Here is an 8196-nt window from a genome sequence, read left to right as displayed (position 1 = left end):
ATGATGGAGCGGCCAACTTCACGCACATGGGAGGCCATACTACAGCATAGTGGTTGAGACGACAACAATTATCCACCGCCTGGATTTGTTCATAACTACACTACGTTATTTGTCTAACGCCTAAACGTACGGGACACCTACTCAGAAGATTCCATATGCTTCAATTTGAGCATTCAAGCACTTTGTATTCAGCAGCGAATACAGCATTAAACATTGTTTAACCGATGAAATCCGTAGGATCTGGCCATTATTATTATTGCATATAGTTACAAAATAGATGTAAATATCATGTTATTGAATGCAAATACATAGCATTTTCTGTTGTTGTAAAAAACTAAAATATATTATAAATATTTTATTTATTTTACATAAAAATATGTAAATATTACATAAGATCATCACCATATTATGAAAAATGAATTGTTATGATTTTTTTAAACGAAATGGTGCATGAATAAGATGATTGCCGATTCTGGTCTCAATGTCGGTTGTACTGGTATCTTTAAAATCGTGTACGCGTTGAACTGCATCTGATAACAATCAATGAAAAAAAATGTATTCATGTAACACTTAAACTTTTCAAATATTATTTATGTATGTTAGTGTATCAAAATCAAAATTTGAACTTGTAGTTCACTAGAAACATTGGACAAACAGACAAACAAATTATGTTTAGATTAAATACAAAAAATAGTGCCTTGAATGTTTGGCAAGTAAAATACATTGAAGAACAGATTACAAGAGTTATATATAGTTATAGTGAGGACAAAAGCTATTGTCTTCTAGAAGATGGACAAATTAAAATGAGTTATTTTCAAACATATTATTATATATATATTGATATGTAAGCTGCAAGCCATACGGTGAACATAACAATTTCCAAAACAAACCCTTTTTTTTTCAATGAGCTACCCCAATTTGCAATTTATTATTTTTTGGCCTAAACTAAAAGCCAATTTTTAGGCATATTGTTTAAAAATTAACTGCAGCTTTCAGAAACTACCAAACAATAATTATGGGTTCATATAAACAATCACCAAATATTTAATGAAACATTATAGTGAGCTCATATAACTAGTATTATATAATTATAAGTTATTTATAAAAATTTAGTATACTAACCATGAATTATACTGCATATTGAGAGGCTGGAAAATTTCTTTTTTTTTTGTTCCTGCCAAAGTAGGAGTAATTTTGAAGTAGTTCATCTTTGAATAGTTTGTTTAAAATTCTTGCTGTATAATTTTTACTTTCGATCCTCCAGACAAGGATAATTCTTTTACCTGAGAAATATATTAGAAGCTATTGTTAATGAATTTACCAAATAATACAAAAGAAGTGCTTACTAACCAATTTTTTTCTACAAGTTGCAGTACTTTGAATTTGATTTTCAATGTTTATTAGATCATTCTCACTTTCTAAAGGAAATAAACAGTCTAAATTGGAGAAGTCTTCTTTTTCGATATCCAAGTGATTATCCTTAAACTCAGTTATTTTCTTTAATTGTTTATTGATGGATTTCTATTCAATTTTCATGACAACTTGATTGGCCAAAAGTTTTCTCAAACAAACATCTAAGTATGAATAATAATCAAATGAAATAAAAATGTATAAATATACTTCTTGGTTATTACTTATTTCTAGGCATTAATAATCATTAATAAAATGTATTAACACATATATGTATAAGCACGCTTGATGTATTATATATTTTTATGTATAAAAAACTATATATGTATACAAAAAATAGCTTAAAGTTATATGTATATTATGCTTATGTAATAACGTTTTACACTTTGATAATTTATTATCATAATAAAACATAATACTTTTTGTACTATTTATCTTAACTTTTCAATCACTTTTTTTCATTTTTAATTGTCTCTATTAAAAGCTATAACTTAAAAAGGATATTTGCTTTTTGTTTCACGTTATTGTATAAGATTTAGTTTTTAAAATACCAATAAAATAAATGTATATAATATATACATAATATTATGTGGTTATCAATATAATGATCAATTTATAAATTTACCAGGTGGTAGACTATTCAGCATTTGTTGAGAAGAAAATCGTTTTTTGGGAGAGTTAAAAGCTACAGTGTGTTGATTTTTCAGAGAGAGTAGTTTAGAGTTGGTACGTTTACCACTTTTAAAAATAAATTCTAAATAAAACAAAAATAACAAATTTTATACAAAACTGATAAAGAACTAAATATAACACAGTTGTAATTGTATACCTGGAGAATTTCTGCAGTTATTATAATGCATTGTTTTTAGTCTGTGTTTACTAGCATTTGTATCAATAGTATTGTAATCAAACATATTATCTGGACTTAGTTCATGCCTTTTTTGAGTAAATTAATATTCTGAAAAATTGAATGAAATGATTATTACAGATTGATGTTTTTTGGCTAGGGCTTTATACAACACCTACCACCTTTATCTATCATGTTATGACCATTAATGGTATTGAAAATACTTCTATGACTATATGGAGATCTGTAGGTTGGTTTTCCTTTTTTTCGAAGAATTCAAAACGGTCTTATTGCTGCTTTTCTGGGATAAATACTCTAGACATTAAAATAAAGATTATTATTAGATCATTTTGTATTGTTTGAATTTAATATGTGCCACTCACCATCACCGTTAGATATCACGTTATGATCATCATCGATATTGAAAATACTATGATTATATGGAGATCTATGGGTCGGTTTTACTTTTTTAGGAGAATTAAATTGAGTCTGTTCACTGCTCTTCTGATATAAATACTTTAGAAATAAAAATACAAATAATTATTAGATTATTCTGTATTTATTGAATGTATACAACACCTACTGTCATTGGTTATCATGTTGTGACTATCAGGAACATTTTTGGGATTATATGGAGACTGGTAAATAACTGGCATTTTTATTTCGGGCGAACGTGGTTCTATGTTTGTGGTTTTTTGAGATGGATTATCTAAACATTTTTATAAATTATATTTTAAATAAACTAATCAAAATTATTTATATATAAAATCAATGAGTCAGCCTCTCTCACTTAATGGCAAAGCTTTATTTTCTATACTTCAGATTTACTGATGTTATCTATTCCAGTTTAATAATAGTTTAAATACTATTACTAATTATAACAAGGGGCAATTACTATTATAGAGAATAACTAAAAAATATAATTTTTAATAGGTACCTAGGGTATGATTTGTTTGATTACACAGTTGGTGTACTAATTATTATAGTTCTTTATATATAATAAGTATGGTATCCAAAAATTGTAGAAGTATTAAATGCGTATTATTATTCACAAAATTGTATGGTTTAAACTATAATTAATAAAAAATAATTTGAAGATTAAAATGAATTCTCTTTACATAAAATATGTAATATGGTTTAATATTGTAATTATAATTTTTTAATTCTGCTATAAATACAGAGGGGGTAAATAGTTGTCCCGTGCTAAACAGTTTTTACTATGTTGCAAATTTGTGAGACGGAGACAATGCATGCGGATATGGCGTCCTCTTAAACATTATTAAATTAACCTGAATACTTATAAACCCTTCATATAATATTTTATTTATTTCATCTTAGAAATAAAAAAGTTAATATAAATGGATCATTTAAAAAAACCATAACACGCTAATCGATATTTTTCCTCTACAAGGAAAATTTATTAATCATAAATATATTTTTGTTAGGTAATAATATTTATCATGACCACAAAAATCTTACAAAAAATCGATCAGAAAAAAAATCTTGTATCCCTTACAAAAACATAATATATATTATGCCAAATTAAAAAAAATACAAAAATATAAACTGTCTACAACTCATAAGAATAATAACACATAACTTTTTATGAGTATTTTTGTAATCCATTTTAATTTTAGAATACTTATACTGGGTTGCATGAACAATCACTAAACATTTAACGAATCAATAGTGAGCTAATGGTCCCTTAAACATGGTTTAGAAGCCCATGATTGGTCTATTCAATTTTATTGGTAGTTTAAATTAATAATTTTTTATGTAACCCGGCCTCAAGGTTGCATAATTATATAAATTACTTTGGGTTTCAGTTCTTCACAAAAAATTAGCATAATATACATTTATTTAAACAACTATACTCAAAAGTTAGGTAAAAATACCATTCTAAGTTGTAATAAGGCAAATAGATAAATATAAGGAACCACTATCGTAACTTTAATTATTCTTTAAGCCTTAAGGGTAGGTATATTACTCGATATACCTAGATTTTAAAAATGTATAGTAATGAATAAATATATAAGTATCAAAATGTTTTGTTATATATTTCAGTTTTTCACTATCAGTCATTATTGATACCTATGCAGTAAACAAAACTAACCTGAATCTTCTGAATTCATTAGAACAGGGAAATCATCAATATCAGGTGTTTTAAACAATTGTTTTCTTGCCGATTTTACAGGAGATTTTTTCTAGGCATCAAATATTTTTCTAGCACAGCGTTTTTTCCTGTTTTTCTTAGCACATTCTTCGTCAGTTTCAGTATTTATGTCAGTCCTAGTTTCAACTCTTCTCAATCTTTCTTTACATTTTTTGTAAATCATCTAAAACATTTTTAAATACATTTTTGTTACTGTCAAACCAATTATGATGTCTTTATCTTACTAATAATACTTACCAGCAGAAGAAATAATATTTAAGAAACTATATTTTTCCCAGTCATCATTGGTCACAGGTCTTATCAATGTTTTCAACTGCATCTAATAACTCATGAAAAATTCTTCCTCGATAAAGGATTAAGTGGTTATGATTTTGAAAGTTATCAATATCAGGAAAACTATTTGTAGGTACATTTTCAACAGTTGTAATGACATGAACTGAGGGAGACCTTGAATTCTCCGTAGTACTAGTAATTATTTTATTGCTGGTGTTACTTGGTAAATACAATTCACTTTCGGATGTGACAGTAGCAGGTGCATTCAAATTATAATTATGATTCTGTGGTTCATGGTGTATTGTAGCGCCACGTGTTTGAAACCAAGATATAAGTACCTCATCATCATATTCATCATCAATCAATGGTGGTGTAGTGGAAGCCAAGTAATTAGATTCATCATTTTTAGGTGGATATTCATCTAAACTATTTGTTATTGTTGAAAGGTTTTCACGATCAATAGTTTAATTTGGAGCAATGCAATTAGAATCAGTGTTATCACAACATTCAGATGTATACTTCCTTTTTGTTGCTAAGTAAAACCTTAATGATTTTAATCCTGTTAATGTAAAAATGTTATGAAAATCTGTTTCATATGTTACCTAATATATTTTTCAAATATAATATTATTTACTTGTATTTTGTATCAGTTCTGAAATAGTTATACCTTCCATAAATGGAATTTATTGAAAATCAAATAAATCCGTTTGAAAATCACATATTGAACCTTTAGTTGACTGACCGTTGGGAAAAAATATTTTTATTGCAGCATCCATAATTTCTGTTTTATTACATTCCTTAAGCATTTTTATATTTCTGGTACCTCCTCCCTCTTTTTTACGAACCTAAAACATAAGAAATGGTTAAAAATTAATTCAATTTTGTCAGATTTTAAGTAAATAAAAAAAGCTATATTGTAATATTATGTTGAAATTATTAAACTAAACTTTTCTCACAAATCCATTTATACAAGGTCTAATAGGAAGACCTGACAAAATGATATAACCTTTGTACTAATCAATGTATTTTTTTTAAATATCTGTAGTCTGTACTTTATCCTAGTGTTACACGTATAGTGCAATATTTTTTAATTTTATTTTTTATTACCTAACAAAAATAATAATTTGAATCTGGTTTTTAGAGAAATGTCAATTGTAAAAAGAATATATATTATAATCTTAAGTCATTTACCTAAATTTTACAATTATTTGAAATCTCATTATTTTTGTTACCTAAGTTAAGTTGATCAAATTTTAAAACACATTTTAAATTCAATAAGTACCTATACATATTTTAAAAATATTTTAAGAGAATTTTTAAATAGGTGCTTGATGAAAAAATCAAATATTTTTTCAACATTGACATTTTAAAAAATCATAAAAAAAAACCACTTAACCTTAATAAATGTTTTAACAATTAATTTTTCTAAAAACCAGATTTAGAAATTGAATATTTTGAAATGTTCAGTATTAAAAAAGTCCTTAAGAAAGTATAGAATGTATCATCTATAATGTAAATAATATATTCCAATATATCTAATTGATCTGGGCAGTTAATTAATAATAATATAAAATTAAAGACTACTTTAAATGTAGGAAGATCAACACAATATACTCTTGCGCCCAACTGCACTTACTTGTCTATATCTGCACAAATTTCAATCAAAATGCATCCAACCAATTTCAATACACTTCACCGTTTTTATTGCATGAGTTTTATTTTCTAGATGAAGTCTGTAAATAGTTAAACATAATAGATATATATACCTAAGTTATGATACAAATGTCAGGTTTTTTAATAAAAAACAATTAGTAGTTAGATGTTACACTACTCTATATCTCAAGCTTTGTTCAAGTTTAATGTTTGATTCAGTAATTTTGAGTATCTAATTTCAGCTGTAATTATTCACTATCTTTCAAATAATATATTGTTATCAACATTTAATTTAAGAACTCAACACCTCTAATACAAGCAGCGACTTCTAGGTGTGTAAACATTTCATGTACCCACTTAGAATTTGTAGATATTTTAGGTTAATTTCAAATTTGCAAATTCGATAAGTTTGAATAAATTAAATTAAATTATGTTAAATAATTTATTCAAGATATTAGAGATGGAATTACAGATAAATTTGTATAATTTTAGTTTATTATTATAATTTATAGCAAACAAAATATTAAATAGGTAATAACTATTTGGCATTGGCATCATTTACTTACTTTTCTTTTTTATTTGCATTGATTTTATTACTTAATTCCTCATATGAATCTGTTTTACGTTTAAGACTGTGAGTTTTTTTAACAAAATCTAAAACTGCCAATCGATCACCATAATGTGGAATTAATTTCAAAAGCATAGTATCATTAATATCCATTAACGTCAGTATACTTTTATCAATCTGAAATATAAAATAATGTTCCTGATAATTTGTATAGTTCAAATAGGTGGGTAGGTATATAATATCCACAATAATTAATTAGGTAATGCTATTGCTAACATTCATATTAATAAAATAAAATAAATGTATATTGGTACCTTTTCATTTTGAAACTCTTCAATAATATATTCGGCTGCACCTCGCCTTCTCAAAAATTCTATTAAATATTTAAATCGTCCTCCATTATCATTTGTGTTTTTGCAGTGTTACTATTTAATAAGTATTTTTTTCATAATTCATAATATGTACATAACTATAATATGAAATATGAATATGAATTGAATGTTATATATTTATAACTTTAATAACATGATGTTATCATCGAATGCAGACTGCGGTCATCGGGCAGCATGATTTCCAAACCTATTAGAGTTGTGAGTACAGTGGATCTGATTGGTCCATATTTTTATGGCGGTAAATTCAAAACTATAAAATCAAATAACATTGTATAAATGTGTATTATTATTATGTATTTTGTGATATAATTCAATAATATTAAATATTATATCATATTATATTGATTACAAATATATGCATAATATATATATATATATAAAATGCAAAAAATGTAAATAAATAAATAATGTTGATTTTGATTTAAATTCCACATGAAACATTTTTTTAAATTGTGTAATACTTACAAAGCTATGTTTCACAATCACCAGAAAAAAAATGCACTTGCCTACAAACTCACAGCCCTAATTATAATATTTATTTTATTTATAATATTTAGATATTAAAAAAGCATAATAGGTGATTAGGTACTGATTATTATAAAAAAAAATGTGGTAGGTACTCATTTTCCTTTGTACTCTTCTATCCACCTATATTTTAGATTCCTTCACCTCACTATTCTTTATTCAGTAATCTTGTATCTTAACATTTAATAAGCGTTTAATTTTTTTTTTCTAGTTGTAGCCTGGTATATTTATTGCAAGTTGTTTACCATATTTAATTGTATATTATATTATTAAGAAGTAAATGTAAACACATAATATTTATTCATTATAATACAGTTTATTAGTAATTTCAAACTTCAAAAGTATTTACATTTAA

General features: G+C 25.6%; 1 long non-coding RNA gene across 1 annotated transcript; it reads right to left on the bottom strand.

Moving 5' to 3' along the window:
* Nucleotides 1-439: 439 nt before the first annotated feature.
* LOC111027713 lies at nt 440-7470 on the bottom strand. The gene is made up of 14 exons (XR_002603829.1): nt 7239-7470; nt 6923-7101; nt 6340-6436; nt 5338-5548; nt 4668-5262; nt 4371-4593; nt 2841-2966; nt 2641-2773; nt 2437-2572; nt 2240-2368; nt 2036-2164; nt 1351-1574; nt 1123-1283; nt 440-530 (listed from the first exon to the last, which is right to left on the bottom strand). It is a non-coding gene; the product is annotated as an uncharacterized LOC111027713 (long non-coding RNA).
* Nucleotides 7471-8196: the final 726 nt, after the last annotated feature.

The sequence above is a fragment of the Myzus persicae genome, unplaced genomic scaffold (genome assembly GCF_001856785.1).
Source record: "Myzus persicae strain clone G006 unplaced genomic scaffold, MPER_G0061.0, whole genome shotgun sequence".
NCBI lineage: Eukaryota > Metazoa > Arthropoda > Insecta > Hemiptera > Aphididae > Myzus > Myzus persicae.
This window is presented reverse-complemented; position numbering and strand designations above follow the sequence as displayed.